General features: G+C 35.5%; 1 long non-coding RNA gene across 1 annotated transcript in view; it reads left to right on the forward strand.

Annotated features, from left to right (window-relative positions):
* Positions 1-14,763, forward strand: part of LOC134135760 (uncharacterized) — a 53,101-nt gene extending 38,338 nt beyond the window's left edge. The window contains exon 3 of the long non-coding RNA XR_009957347.1: positions 14,401-14,763. This is a non-coding gene — a long non-coding RNA (uncharacterized LOC134135760). The remainder of the gene's footprint in view (positions 1-14,400) is intronic.
* Positions 14,764-15,499: the final 736 nt, after the last annotated feature.

Consider the following 15,499-nt stretch of genomic DNA (forward strand, 5'->3'; position numbering starts at 1 on the left):
CAGCTTTTTGCTTCTGTACCACTCACTATGCTGTAGTAAGTTAGATTATTTAATTAGTTACACATGGTGAATATAAACATTTCTTTTTGCTTTCAGACTAGCTTCTGATATCTTCATTTCTTGTCCCACAGTTTTGTGTATAAAAAAATTAATAATCATTAACTATTCATCCTCTGCCAAGTGTGATTACCACTAATGACTTCTAGCATAATACTGTCCATCTTCTCTTTTCCAGACCAGCAAGTTCTAGTAACCTGTTTAATCTCTATTGGTATGGAAGCAAATCTATATTTTTGATTATTATTGTTATTTCTATGCCCTTTATGCCTATGTTCTTATGTCACTATGTTCTTTTGACATAAATGCAATTAGAACAGCAAATAATACTGAAAATATGGACATATCATAGATTTATAACAACAGGATCATAATGATTTCTCTTTTGTTCTCTATTCCTTTTCTAAGGCTTCTTCTGTTTACCTTTCTTATCAGTACTGAGTATTGAGTAGATTTTGCAGAGACTTGTCCACACTAACTCCAGAATCTCTTTCCATAGTAGTAATACCTAATTTAGATGCCAGCACTATGTAGGTCTAATCAGGACTGGTTTTGTTTATGATCCTGCATTTATAAGCAATAAATTTCCCCTGATAGTTTATAACTCAGCTGATAAGTAACATGAATATTCATTTTTAAAACCTTGAATTATAAGCAGATGTAATTTCCTTCCAATCCCCTTTCAAGATAGTTTATTATTATACTGAACAGCACAATTCTCAGCACAGATCCCTGATGAACTCTTTCTTGTAAAATCAGTTCTTTATTTCTACTCTTTGTTTCTATGCTTTGATCAGATTTGAAGTTTTGAGGGGATCTTCCATGCTACAATGGCAGCTTGGTTTCCTGGAGAGGAATGTTGGAATAATTGCTTGAAAACCTACACTCACTACATAACCTGAATTACCCACATCTGCCTGCTCTTGAACATCCACCTTTCAAAAACTCTAATAGAATTTTGAGGCATCACTTCCATGTGCAAAGCAGTGTTCCCTATTCCCTGTTGCAAAATGTTGATCATGTTTTGGTTGATTATGAGATACTTTTATAACAAGTTTATACTTTTTTTTTATTATTTTCTTTTTCCTAAAATGAACATAAGATTTCCTAGTCTACATTTCCTTGGATCCATTCTGAAAGGCTTTTAAAAATCTTTGACACATTCATCATTTTTCATTATTCTGTTGTTGAAACAGTTTTAAATGCCAGCTCTTCCTATTTGATAAAGAGGTTCTAGCTCCCTTTGCAAAACTATTTATTCTGAATTGCATTATAGTTGTATTCAGAGTAATACTGGTGTATCTTTAAGTGTACTGTGTAATACAAAACAGAATTCAGATCTCCTCTTTGTAGTAAAAACAGTTCTGAAATTCACTTTATTTAGAACACTTACCTTGTCTCACTGAGCCACCAATGAGCAGTTTTTCCTTCACAAATGAAACAGATATTAGTAATCCAGTTAGTCATTAGAGTCACATTCTTACAATCTGTTGACTGAAGCAAACTAAGAACCCAGCTGAATTCTATTTATTCTAGTGGACTGGAATTTGGGACTCACATACTGGGAGTAGGATACCTACATACTCAAAGAATGTGTTGAAAATGATTGAGGTCTGCCAAAATAAAACTCCAGTTTTCAGTTAGGCAAAATTTTATTTTGCTAACTTGTCACTGATTCCTGTTTAATGTTTTAGTAAGATTTGAAGCATTTTGGTTCACTAATTCTCATGGAAAGCAATTAATTTCAGGATCACAATGTTAGGATTAGAATTTTGATTTATGAAACCATAAATTTTGGGCATCTCTGATCAAAATTCTCTGTGTGTATACAACTTGTTCTTTCTGTGGCTGTATTTTTAACTCTGGGAGATTTTCGCCATTGTTTTTAATTTTTAAAAACACTAGCCCCTGTGGCTGCTATCATCTTCTATTCTTAAGAAAGTGTGCATACTGTCATCAGCTTCTTTTAGGGAAATTTAGTTGCATAAACAGATACAACTTTCTAATAGCTGGCCAAGACAGCTGAGAAAGTCTACAGTGTAGTGTGCTGCCATAGAGAGAACAGGGCTTGGTATTGAGAATGTTTTTGCTGGGCTGATGGAAACTTGGCATGTTGCATGAAAACTTAAAGTTAATGAATGCTGGTGGGAAACAGACCCCAAACTCCTGGCAGTAGAAAGTAAGCCAGGACTGGAGGTTTAGTAAACAAGCTGCTCTCATACTACCCCTGCTCTGAGGGATGGGATTAGTGCTAGTCAGTGCAACTTCAAATGCTGACCGTTAAGGAAAAAGACCAAGCCAGAGAGGAGATCTGCAGATTCAGTGTCTATCCAATAGACTTCACCAGGAAGTTTTCCCAATTCTTTTTTTACCCCTGCCCTCCCTGACAGCATGATGGTAGCTACCACCATTCTCTAAGGTGATGAAATCATTCTGTAGGCCGGCTGCTTAGGGGCTACTTTTTGGATGTTATCCTTGATACACAAAAAAAAGACTCGGGTATCTGAGTGCCATTCGAGGTTGCTAATTCTAAAATACATAGCCTCAGAATGCCTACTTGGCTGCCACTTAACTCTGGAGGGGCTGATAATTATAAGTGCTGAAGTTGCTGTGACTAAAATTTCTTCCATGTCTCAGTGTTCGCTACTGTTTATTGCCAAAATATCACAGGTGAGCACCTTTAGCTTAGGCTTCAAACATATTTGGGGTATGTAAATTAAACATCATTCTGTTTGGCTGGCTTGCAGGGCCTAATCCAGACAGCAGACTCAAATCAAATCTTAATTTCTGTTCCCCGTTCCAAGTGCTACCAGACAGTATAATGCCCTTTTTACTTTTGTGATTAAGCCATTAAGCCACAGTTAATTTCCTTCTCTGCTTGAGGGATTTCTTCACTGTTTACTTTAGCAAGCAGAAGATGAGGTGTTTATTCTGACAAAAGGCTGTGTCAAACAGCAGCTGTATGGGGGCACGTCTTGAACGTCTAGGTGGGATGCTCATCAGGGAAAGAGACTTATACTTCAGTTAAAATAGGTAGTACTCACTGGAAAGGGCCTAGGCTTTTACTTTTTCCCATCCCAGGTGAATATTATAAACATTAGATTAAAAGTGTTTCTATGATATATATTTCATTGCAAAAGACTTCTACAGGAAAGAGAAAGTAACCTGCTGTGAAATGCTCAGTAATCTGAAAACTAGAGATCCAGAACACAGAGATTTCAAGCAGAAAAAATATTAAAGCTCTTTCTCCAAAGTCTGAGGTGGGGGCTTCAACCATTCATCTATAGAGCAGGACAGTTTTAGTACAGAAGGGATTTTATGGACTTGCAGTTAAGAACAGATGCTTTCTCCTGGGTTCATGGATGCCAGTTCTGGTTCAAAACAACTGTTCATCCCTGGCCTTCTGCAGGGTTGTTAGCTCAAGTGCATCCTAATTTACTTTATGCACAATAAAAGAGATCAGCTCAAATAGTGCAGACTGTTGGCCTGAACCTGGGTGAACGTGCTTGCAGTGAGTTAGGGAGTTGTCTCACAAACTGACTCAGTCACAGGTGAGCTGGGGCAGGAATCTCCAGCTGGAGAAGAGAGAAAATATGTGCTCCTGGCCTCACTTTAGGAAGGTGTTCACAGCTAAAAATACCTAATGAGGGAGGTTCTTCCTTTTATTCTACAACTCTGAAATAATTCCCCAAATGGGCTTAAAAGCTCTGGATGCACCTCCACCCCCCTTTGGCACAATCGATTACCTAATCATTTCTCTCTGCAAGAATGTCCTGTTTCTTGCTCACTTTGAGTCCAGTTCTGGTCTTCTAGAAACTATTATCAAGATGCCCCTTAATGTGGCAGGGTTAAGACTGGAGAATGCACAGACAGCTGCTCTGCAGTCATCTCTGCTGTCCTGGATGCCTGTAGGTGGGCTGAAATGATCTCTACTTTCGGTCTGCCTATAACCTCCACTTCTTCTAGAACCTATCTTCCTCCTTAAAACTTGCGTCCTCTCCCTCACACTCAGTCCTGGTTGCCTTTTCTTGTCACCTCCCTTTTATCAGCTCTGGTTTCTGCAGACTTAGGAGACTCAACAAGTTCTGTCAGGGCCAGAGGAACCTGGGAAAGGAAAATATAGGAATGGAGATGAATTGGGATATATCATGACTACAGCAGCCAGCCAGTCAGTCAGTCAAGGGCCTCCAGCCCTGGATATGTTGGCACAACTGCTTGTTTACTTGCTCCCTAATCCAGTTCAAAGTGAGACATTAGTTTGAGTAGATTAAATATCAGGTAATCCAGATCATTTTGACCAAACTGAGTTAGAAATAAATTGCATTAGGGTCTTATCATGGCAGATATGAAGGGTGCAGTGAAAAGAGGAGGTGGAGCTTAGAATAAGATGAGCTAATAGGTGGCAATAAATTCTGACAACTTTGGCCAGGAGGGAAACTATAGTTAGACTTGTCAGCAAGGTCATTGCAGACGTGAGACTAAACTTCTCTAATATTAAAGAATTTCAGAAGAAAGTTTCATCCTGGAATGTATTCTGAGGATGTATGTTGGGGTTTGTAACACCCAGACTGAACAGTTTATCAAAATTAAAAAGGAAGGTTTCTTGAGGTTTTCCTCAAGAAACACTAGACTTGTTTACTGAGGGTCACCTCATATTTACATTTATATTTAATATTTATACATATTTATATTGTAGACAGAAAGCAGCTTTTCCAGATTGTCACTGTTATTTAAGCCTGCACATGTTTTTCTCTATTTCATACTGAGAAGGAGAGACATTGTTAATATGAATCTTATAAAAATCAGAGAGGAAAAAAGAGAGAGAAAAAGAAAATTATTCACAAAAGTTTATCTTAGATATCAATAATGGGAAAGTAGGAATGGAGTTTTCTGTGTGGTCTGATAGAGTCATAGGCTATGATTTTCCCAGACAGTAAAATTTGCATCTATATTGCTAAGACAAAGCTCCAGATTACCTCTGTTAAGAACATAAAAGAAAAGGTAAAGAAGGAATTTTAATATGTGTATGCTTATTTCCTTTTAGACTTGAGTCATCAAAAGAAAGTTCATTTGAGAGGTCAGACCAATTCCTGTGTGGCAGAAGTAAGAGCTAACACACGCTTTAGACTTTGGGTTCATTTAATTGGGAAGTGACTCTACAATCATATGAACAGACTTTAAATCATTTAATATCTTTTGTATATTGAGTAAGCAGAAGTTAGTGAAAAAAAGAGCTTCCCTCTTTGTATCAGAAATAAAACATCACATTGATGGGGCTAATTTCTTTAAACAAGACTCTGTTGCATGTCTATCTCTAAAAGCCTATGGTAGGGCACAGATAGCATAAATTCCCACATTAAATACATAATTTTACTAGTAAAAACATTGTACTTTCTTTAACTTGATCTTTTAAAAATATTAGTGAGATGAACTTCATTTTAATTGAGGTTGAATCTAAGTCGTATAACATCAAATATAATGTAATTTAAAATACATACTGCTTATGAATACCAGAGAGCAGTTTAAGCTAGATTTTTTTTTTTGCATAAGTGTGACATAAACAATTAAAATGACTTTTTTTCTTCCTGTCAAATTATTCTTGGTTCCCTTCTAAGGATAAAGCAGGCTATACATAGTTTAAAGTTAGCCTTTATTCTAATAATTTTCAATATTATTTTTTGTAGAAGTAAATATGTATGCCAATAATCATTATCATCCTATCATAAGCCTCTGACATTCAATGATGGTTAATCTTCTATATCCTTTAGTTTGCCACAGTTCATTGGCACTATCATTGATACAGATAGCTTTTTTTTTTCTAGACACTAAGTGAGCAATTCATCAAAGGACCAGCAAAGACTGGAATTGAAAAATAAAATATCCAGGTCAATAACTTACTGAGTTTTTTACACCTTAAAATGAGCTGGAACACATGGAAACCATGGGGTATTTTGATACCTGGATGTGCCAGGATGGTTACAAGAGGGAAGGTCAGCATGTGTAAGGGTGCACATGTATTAAAGTGCTTACTGCGAACTCACACATTCACGTTAATGTATACTTCAGCAAACAAGGTCTTGTGGCAAAATATCTGAGGAAAAAAAGTGGCCTGTTAATCAATAAAATCAAGTGATTTCCAAATTCACTTTTTAAAGTATGTTTAGAAACTCTTCAAGCAAGCATGAAGAGATTTGGTAGTATTCAGCCAGCTAAAGATGCAGGCAACCACTGAGAGAGTTTTACAAAAACAACCTGGATACAGATTTCCTAGGATATTTGCTCAAACTATGTTCAGACCCAGTTTAAAAGTAGGAGCCTGACAATGTAATGTCCCCAAGCTCATGATATAACCAATGGGGAGTGTTAACAAGTTAACAAATCTTTTCTCTTTCATTCCCATACATGTTTTCTTAGTGTCCACGTGCTGGAATGGGCCAATGGGAAATGCTTTGTGTAGACAGTGTAGAAACTCTGCACCTCAAAGTTTATAGTATTTACTATTGATTTTAGCAGATAATGAGCTAGATGATGCTAGAGCACAGTAAGTGTGAATTGCTTTCTGAAATAATGTTGACAGTTGGGTTTCACATACCTGAAAATCCCCTTACGTGTACTTATCCCACACTTTTGGATGCCTAAATGTGATCTAAATCTACTTCTCAGTACAGTACTACTGATTTTATGTTAGTGAAATTCTATGACTAAAAGTGCTGCTCCTCCATTGTGGAAAAAGAGAATGAAACTTCAAGAAATCAGTGATATTTCAAAGGTTTCCATGCACCAGAAAATAACCACACTTTGCCTTAATTAGCATAACTGGCAGAAAGATGAAACAATTCTGAAGTGAAAGCATAATATTTTTGTTGATGTTTTAGATAAAAGGATGAAAACCTGGTATGGTATTTTGATTCTGATTGTTAGTAATCATTATTATTATTACACTGGATTCAGTTATATAGCTATATAGCTGAACAGGTCACTTCACAGGTATATGAGAATGCAACCGTTACGATGAACTGAGAGTCTAGTTTCCAGAATATTTTAGGTATTTGCACTTTCGTGTTTTTAAAAATGAAAAAAAAAAAATCTTCTGAAGTTATCAGTTTTCATCATTGGCGATTAAGGTAAACGTTGAACAGATCAGTGAGAGGATTCATGAGAAATAAGAGATTTGAGTTCATTTTCTATTTTTTCCAGCTGCGTACTATATGGTCTTTGATCATCTTCTGTTATCATGACAGCAATTTTACTTCTTAAGAACATGAATGTAAACCAGTAGGTAGCACAGGAGTAGGAAGCTTCTCCTTTCTAGCATTTTTTTACCATTGTAATGATGTCTTCCTCCATGTAACTGCATGTCCAGTCCTCATGACTTTTTCCATGTGCTTGCACCTCTCCCTAAATCCTCTGTTGTTTGGTACTGATTCAGACACAGATTTCATTCTTTTTCAGGTTAGGCCAATGTAGTACTAACCAAGCTAGGGATCTTGAAATGCAAATATGCTCTAACTAAATTTTGCCCAGCAGTGATTTATCACTCAGGTGTTTGGTTGCTTTTATTCTTTTTTCCCTCTCCAGAAGTACCTCTTACAGAAAAAAGTATGCCTTCCCAGAGGGTTACGTTCTATCCTTAGATGAATGCATGCAGCTGTCAGAAGAGTCATCTTTTTTTTTCCCCCCTGAAGTCTCGAAGTTTACATAATCGTTTTAACAAAAGAAGAATGAAGTTTTTCTGAGATTACCAAATCTCTGATCCCCTCAAGAAAAAACCCAGCAATAAACCTGAGGAACTTTATTTTGTTTGAACCTAACAACACAGCTTTCACTACAACAAAGATTACAAGCCGTGTGCATGACTTTAGACTCTTGAGCTTGAAATACTTGGGAAAATTCCTTGGAAAGAAAGGTGGGCTGTTCCACTTCCTAACTGGATTGCTTTGAAAAACTAAATAAATATGTATGAGTTAAGGGGATAAAAAGATAAAAGAGAATTTACTTCTTGTACTAAATTCATACCAGGTTTCAGATGGCTCACAAGGACTATATTACGTACTAAGGTAAATGCAATGGTGGAGCAGTATTTCAACAGTGGAATGTGGCATCTTACAGTCATAGATATCTTTTTTTTTTTTTTTTTTTTTTTGGTAGGAATCTGTGATTCAAATATCTGTTACTTAAATCTCTCTCTCTCTTTCTCTCCCTCTTTTTTTTTTTTTTTTTTTTTTTTTTTTTATTTTTGGTGACTGAGGTGCTGACTTCCTTGCCGTAGACTGAATTTGTCTGACTACACGTAGAAGATATTTTATCTTTTCTTTGCCTTCTCAGCATATTTACACACCCAGGAAGATGGCTGAAAAGTTTGTCCTTACTTTTAAAAGATATGTATTAGGTTCCATTTTGGCAACTCTGGGCCAGCCCATGACAGAGACAACAGTGGTTATGGCTCACTCCTAGATACTTTTGCAGAGTTACTGTTCACAGTGCTCCTCACATCCTGTCAGAATGATCCAGGCTATCTAAGAGTCACTATATAAACTCTTCAAAGGAACCTGGCTCTTCCTGACTGAAGTGGGATATCAAGTATAATAAAAATGGATGTATAGGAACCTGCCGCAGTAAGGGAGAGTTATGAACAGCTGAAAAGAGGTGGACACTGTTACCTAGGTATTTACAGCATTCATAAAAAGAAAGTTTTGTATTCTAACATGGCTGCCAAGTGAATCCATCTTCTGTAATAAAGAATCACACCATACGGAGTCATTCTGTCTTAGACCTCAAAGACTAAGGAGTCTGTAATGCCCCAAATGCTTACATCCTAATTGGTTTTCATGAGCAATTTAGTTATCATTCATTAGATAGTAAAGAAATTTCATTTTTTTCTAATGTACTTGTTCTTCTTTTCCCTAAAAACAGGAAATATAGGCTGCTGATAGCTGGTATCTTCCTTTGGTATAGTGTTACTTACTCTTAAACAGATAACTGATAACTAGCTCTCTTCTGTGATGTACAGAATCTTTTTTTTCACTGTGAGCAGATTATCTGCAAATGATCTAGAATTTAATCATCTGTCTCAGGTGTCATGGATGACCTGAGCAACTTGTCTTGTTTTTCTGTCAGTGCTTAGAGAAGGACTTGAGTTTGGTAACTGTTCAGATTGTTCTTGTATATATGTTCTACAGTTTGTGTTCAGAGTATCGTGTATTTATGTTTCAACAATAATAATAATTTGACAACAATGCAGGCAACAAATCAATAGCAAATCAAGTAGCAAACAAGCAAACAATCAAGTAAATAGTCTATTTGTGTGAGCTGATAAACCAGGACACATTTTGTGTCAGTGTGTGTACATATCCATACACAAACACCCATGAGTCCGAGACTGACAGTTCTAGGAAAGCGTCTTCAGATGTTTTGTTACATTTTGGCAATAACATCATTTTTTAGAAAGAAGACTTTCTCAGCAACCTAGCTGTGCTACTGATGTCCTACATGAAAATGAGGTATCTTAACTCCTTTCAGGCTGCTCCGTTGAACAGCTGGGGGTATAGAGAAAGACTGAAGTCCAACAAATGGCAATTCTAATAGCTTCAAAAAACCCAAACAATTAAAACATAGTGTAACATCACATAAAAGTCTGTCAGCATTTGTCACTCTGGGAACATCATGCCACAATCTCATGATAGTAATTACAGAGAACTGTGATGTTAAGGTCACTTAGGAGCAAATCCAACAAATTTAGTACCATCATTTTAACAGTTCTACTGATCTGGCCTCCTGGTTAAAACTGTGCTGTAATTGTGGGAACTAAACCCATTATTACATAATTTCCAAGAACTTTAAGTCTGAAGCTAGCAACAGCTTGTCTGAACATGAAGGAAGAAGAAATCATACATCTAGAACCAAGAAGATATGCATTTTTTTTTTAGAGCACAGTTCTGAATTTGCATTTCATTTGCCAGGAATTCCAACTACAGCTTTTCTGAACTGTGTGTGATTCCTCTCCCTCCCCCCGAATCCCTACTTATATTCATCTCTTAAAATTAGGATGCAAAACAGGAATTAAAGTTGGTGTTAGTGGATATACAACTTGTTGTATTTAGTATTGAAACCAATTGGAAGATATATAATTTACAGGACTTCGTATGAAGAATAGTAAGACATTTTCATGTTGACAGATACTGAGATTTTCATCTGGACTGTAAAAGCTAAATTTATTCAATAAAGAACAGGAAGTTTTCTTATTTTTGTGTACTATGTAATTGATAAGCAGAAAATTATACTTTTCACAAATACCTCTGCTCTGCATTCTGGGGAAAAGTGAGATGATATACTCCTGCCATATGATGATGATTAAATTCTTTTAATTTCCAACAGCACCTAAAGATGACATGAAACAAGTCCAACTAAATCTTTTTGTCTATAAATGAGATGCTATGGATAACTAAGATCTTACCTGTTGTTGTGTTACTTTCTAATAAGTCTGAGAAACCAGGAGAATTTTCAGCAATTTCAATAAAGCTACTGTTTATGTTAATAGTTTTAGAAAGAGAAAAGGAAAGGGAAAAGAAAAGGGAAGACTCATTCTAAGTATATCCTTTTCATTCTCAAATAAACAGACATCTGACAGGATCTGCTTAATAAACAATCAAAAGAATGTAAAGAGAATCCTTTAATATACTGTGTCAAAGTAACAATACAGTTATTTTAATGTGATTATAAATTTCATCTATATATTTATGGATTTCTGTATGATGGACTTCTGTGATATATCACTTAATATCACATAATACCACATTTTAGTTAAGAAACTTGAGTGACAAAAAAATACAGGACATAAGATAGCTAAGCAATAAGGGCAATGTGAAATTGCACTTTGTCAGCCACTGTTAGATGGGTACATCTGAAAGAGGGTCCCTCAGGAGTCATAATTTGGTGACACTAGACACTTCACTTCTAGAATGCTATAATACAACCCAGTGGATGGAGCCTAAACTCAAGTAAAATCAAATTAGATCTGTAGAAGCAATAGATAACACTGAGAACAATTAATCATTAGAATAGGTTCCCAGGGTACCTTGGCTTGAATGGCCTCCTCTTCAAGCAATATTTTAAAATCAATACTTGATATTTTTCTAAAAGATTAGTGGTAGTTCAGATAAGTCATCCAGTGTGAATCAGTCCAAAGAGCTATACAGGAGGTCAGGCTGAAAGATTACACCATCTCATTCATCTGTTAATGATAGTTTACTCACTAGTAGCATCTGTACATTGGATTCCATGCTCATTTTGATTTAATTGTTTATGTTTGAGATATTATTTTAGCTAACACTTTTTGCCCAAAGTGTTATTCTTTTCTTTCGTTTTAAAACATTGTTACTTTCAAAGAGAAACCATTGGAAAAATGAATATTGAATACCCAACTGATATTAATGGCAAAGTATTAGTTTCAATTTGGATATGTCTTTCAATGTTGGAAATTTTACTTTGTAAAGCAGAGTTCTGTGAGCACAGCTTTTTAACTCCTTTTGCCTCTGTAAACAAAAGAAATTTGCTTTGAATGCTGCTACTTTTAACTTCGGATGACTAATTTGCTGTTGATACTTGCAATAAAAAAACAAATATTTTTGAAGTTAATGGCAAGACTCCCAAGACCAAGAGGGACATTGGATAAAGGCCGTTGTGAAATCAATCATCTTCGAAAGTAGCCACTGAGCCATCAATATATGAGATAAGGGTTCACACATAACATGAATTCACTTTTGTTTAAAGTAGAGGTGATGATTTCTAGGCCTATGTCCTGGATTTCTGCAAAAAAATCATTTTTATATCATGATAAATAACATCATCTTCATTTATGAAGTATGTAAATACTTGCTGACCAGTTACCTCATTCTGAAAGGTGTTTTTTCTGTTTTCTTTTCTCTAGAAAAGCTAAAGCCAAGAACTCAATTTCAAGCCATGAAAGATAAAACTATAATAACATAACAAAAATCAAGACACAGGCAAGAATGCATATTAAAATTGTGTTGGCCCCTTGTGAATATGCATTATTAAACAATTTTTAATGATGTTTTTACAAAATCTAGAGTGTGAATCTGAATTTTTTTGGAAGTGATTTTTAATGAATGAAACAAAGCAGTAAAAAGCTATTTACTAAGCAATGCCTTATACTAATTGCAAAATTAGCTATCTTAATTATGCCATTAGAGTATATATATGTAATTAGTCAATATGTATATTTAATTTTGTGCTGATTACCATGTGCAATTACAAACTGAATAATCTTAGGAAGCAGGCCAAAAAATTGGCACCTGAGAAGTTTGAAAGTTCTTCATCTGTTTTTTTTTTTCTTTGTAAATGTGTCCTAGAACATAAAATGAGTTAATATGCTATTATTTCAGCTTGGATCATATAATGTACAAACAATGGTATGGAATGGGCAGCATGGAGATAGACTGTGGTTCTTTCTTACGCTTTACATCAACTGTTCGCTATCCAACGTTGAAATCTGCACCTGCTATATCCTGAACACATCCTGACTGCATTTAGACCATCTTACTCAGTTTTATATAGTAACTTGCTGCAACTTATTTTCTTGATCCTTGAATGTAAGCCCCTCTTAAAAAATTGGTCCAGGCTATGGCAATATAAAGGCATAACTTAGTATCTGCTGAACAATTAGCACTCAAGCTGGGCCTGAAATTATCATAAGTGAAGATCTCTTTCGACTTATGTGAAAACCAGGTCAAGAAATTCTCCTGTTTCACCAGTTCATATAAAATTAGAGAAGGAAATATGTCTGATACAGACTGGAACACCTCATTTAGATAACAGTGGCTTAGATATAAGCCAGATTTTAAGTGCCTGTATTGTATATATGAGTCCTTACCTTTGTGAAGGCACAATTTAAGCACTGTTTATCCCCAGCAGCAGCTGGTGAAGTAGCCACAGAGCTTCATGTAGTGAAGATGGGACTTCAGGGCAAAGCAGAGGTTTTGAGAGAGCAAAACATGGACTTAACTGTAGTGAGGTTTCCAGGAGGCATCTAGAACATGTGGATGACGCCACCCAAAATCCCGTATGCCTTCTGGTTGCAACTGTCTACCTATACATACAGAGATCTGGCAGCAACACACAACCTGCTGGAGAAAGGACTTTTTCCTGTGGTGCATGCATAAGAGGATAGTCCGAATACTTAGCATTTTTAGTCAATTATCACATAAGTCTCTCCTCTTTCCCTCAAAGCAGTATTGGCACCTGTACTTCATGGACCACAGATGGAGAAGAACTGTACTTATGCCTAAAAGGCTGTACTGTGCATTTTCTCATTTGCAAGGAAAGTAATTTTTCTGCAAGGAATTTAATGCCATGTAATTGTTCCTACTCACTACTTGTCTGTATCTATTTTACTATTAATTTACAAGTCACACTTTTTCTAAGGTCCAGTACCACTTTTGGTTGCAGTTATGAGCTTCACATAGAGCAATGCTGTCTTCTGCATCAATCACAGCCTAGTTCAGACAGGCAGGCAAGCATACGATTTACTAGGCTCACAACCTCAGATGAGAGCAGAAAAATAAAAAAGAATTTCTATCAGACTCTCAAAACTCCACTTGTAAGTGCCATGACCTTCAGTTAGAAGACCACCAACTTAAATATCACTCAGAATGATGATTTGTCAAAAAAAGGGAACTACTATTTACAACAGAAGAATAAGGGCTCAAATGTTGTACTATTGTCATTCAAGATTGCAGCACAGCACAAAATACAGTCTGACATTGAATTGTTCTTTTTAAGATAGGCCTCGCGTACTGTCAGCAGCCAGACAGAATGCACAGTGTTTTTATGCTCTCACATGAATTTCTAATTGGTGGCTAATGATGGATTGTTACCTATGCATAATAAAGTTATTTTCCACAGAGTTATAGTGTGAGCAGACATCTGGTAATGTGCATGTATAAGTAAAATGGAGTCATAAAAATTAGTGTTAGGTTATAGGATTATTTTAGGCCAACAAATTCCTTTTCCTAAAGATCATTTTGTTAGTATTTAATTTTGAACAAATAACAAAATCAATCCTGTTGAAAACAAGATATTAGGCAGAGGTTCTTGTTTACATTATGCACCATGGCAGCAAAGAAAATTGCCTTCAAAGGGAAGGAGTATTCTATTTGCATCCCCTTTAAGTCTGCTTCATATTTCCAGAGTGGTATAAAGGGGGCCTTTGGGAATTGTTGAAGAAAACTTAGAAGCTGTTGAAGGAAAATATATCATATTCACATTGATTTTTGTAAGTTATGAAGTCAAACTTAACATGAATTATCTTTCATCTTTTCTTCCCAGAGGTAACGTATAGGAAATACAACACAAGCAACAATCAAAACCAAAATGTGTTCAGAAATGAAATGTCATGCAAGCAAATGGTCAGGAACATCATCGTAAACTTCTGCATGAAAGTGTGTTTGCTGTCTTACTGTAAATAGTTATCTGTAAAGAACGGGCAGCAAAATGTAGAAAGTGTGTGTCATGTCTGGTCTGATGCTGTAATGACATTGTTTAGTGATTGTGAAGCATGCACCTGAAGGCATTCTGTCTGAGTAAATGATTTCATTCAATCATAAAAGATTCTAGAAGATCAAAAAAATAATATTTATTTCAGAAATATCTGATTAGAAAATGAAAATGTATCAAGATGTATTTCTCCTTTCTCCTCCAAATAAAGTGAAAGCAAAAAAAGTGTGTTTTTAAAAAAGACTTTTAACTACCAAATCACTGAAATTTCGTTCATGTGGAAAACCTGAATGTTTTTTTGGAGTTTGTTACATTTTTTAATGAAGAAAAAATATATATTGTAAAAGCAATTTTTTTTCAGATTCTTAATTGCTTCAAAAGATCAAGTGCATAAAATGAAACATCTCTTCCCCAGTTAAAATACTTTCACTTTTCTATTTCCACAAAAAATCCTAAACCCTCAAACACTGAATTGTAGCCTCCAACTTAGACTTAAGAAGCACAGTAGAGGAGATGCCATAATTAGAGCTGTAGTATAAAACCAAATCTTTTCTGCGGGTGAGAATAAAAATTGCCATCTTTTTGAGGTAACTGTGTCAGGCAAAGTGTGTCAGATAAATTCCATGCTTGGTTTATTATTCTGTGCTTGCCTAAGGTGCACTAGAGTTTTTTAAATGGATATAACATTCTCTATTTTTTTTTCTTAATTGGTATGTATTTTTTTGAACATTATTAAATAGTTACTTTTGTGCACACCAGAGGTGGCTGCATTTCAGTAAAATATGAAGTGCTTATTAAGTAAACTGTATATTAGTTATATTACAGTCCTTGAGGACAAAATGTATACCGTGCTCTGAGTAAAGTTTATGAATAATATATAGTATGAAAATATGGTTGTACTTATCTTGGTTAAAAGAAATGTAGAGCCTAT

Source organism: Rhea pennata, chromosome 1 (genome assembly GCF_028389875.1).
Source record: "Rhea pennata isolate bPtePen1 chromosome 1, bPtePen1.pri, whole genome shotgun sequence".
Lineage (NCBI taxonomy): Eukaryota > Metazoa > Chordata > Aves > Rheiformes > Rheidae > Rhea > Rhea pennata.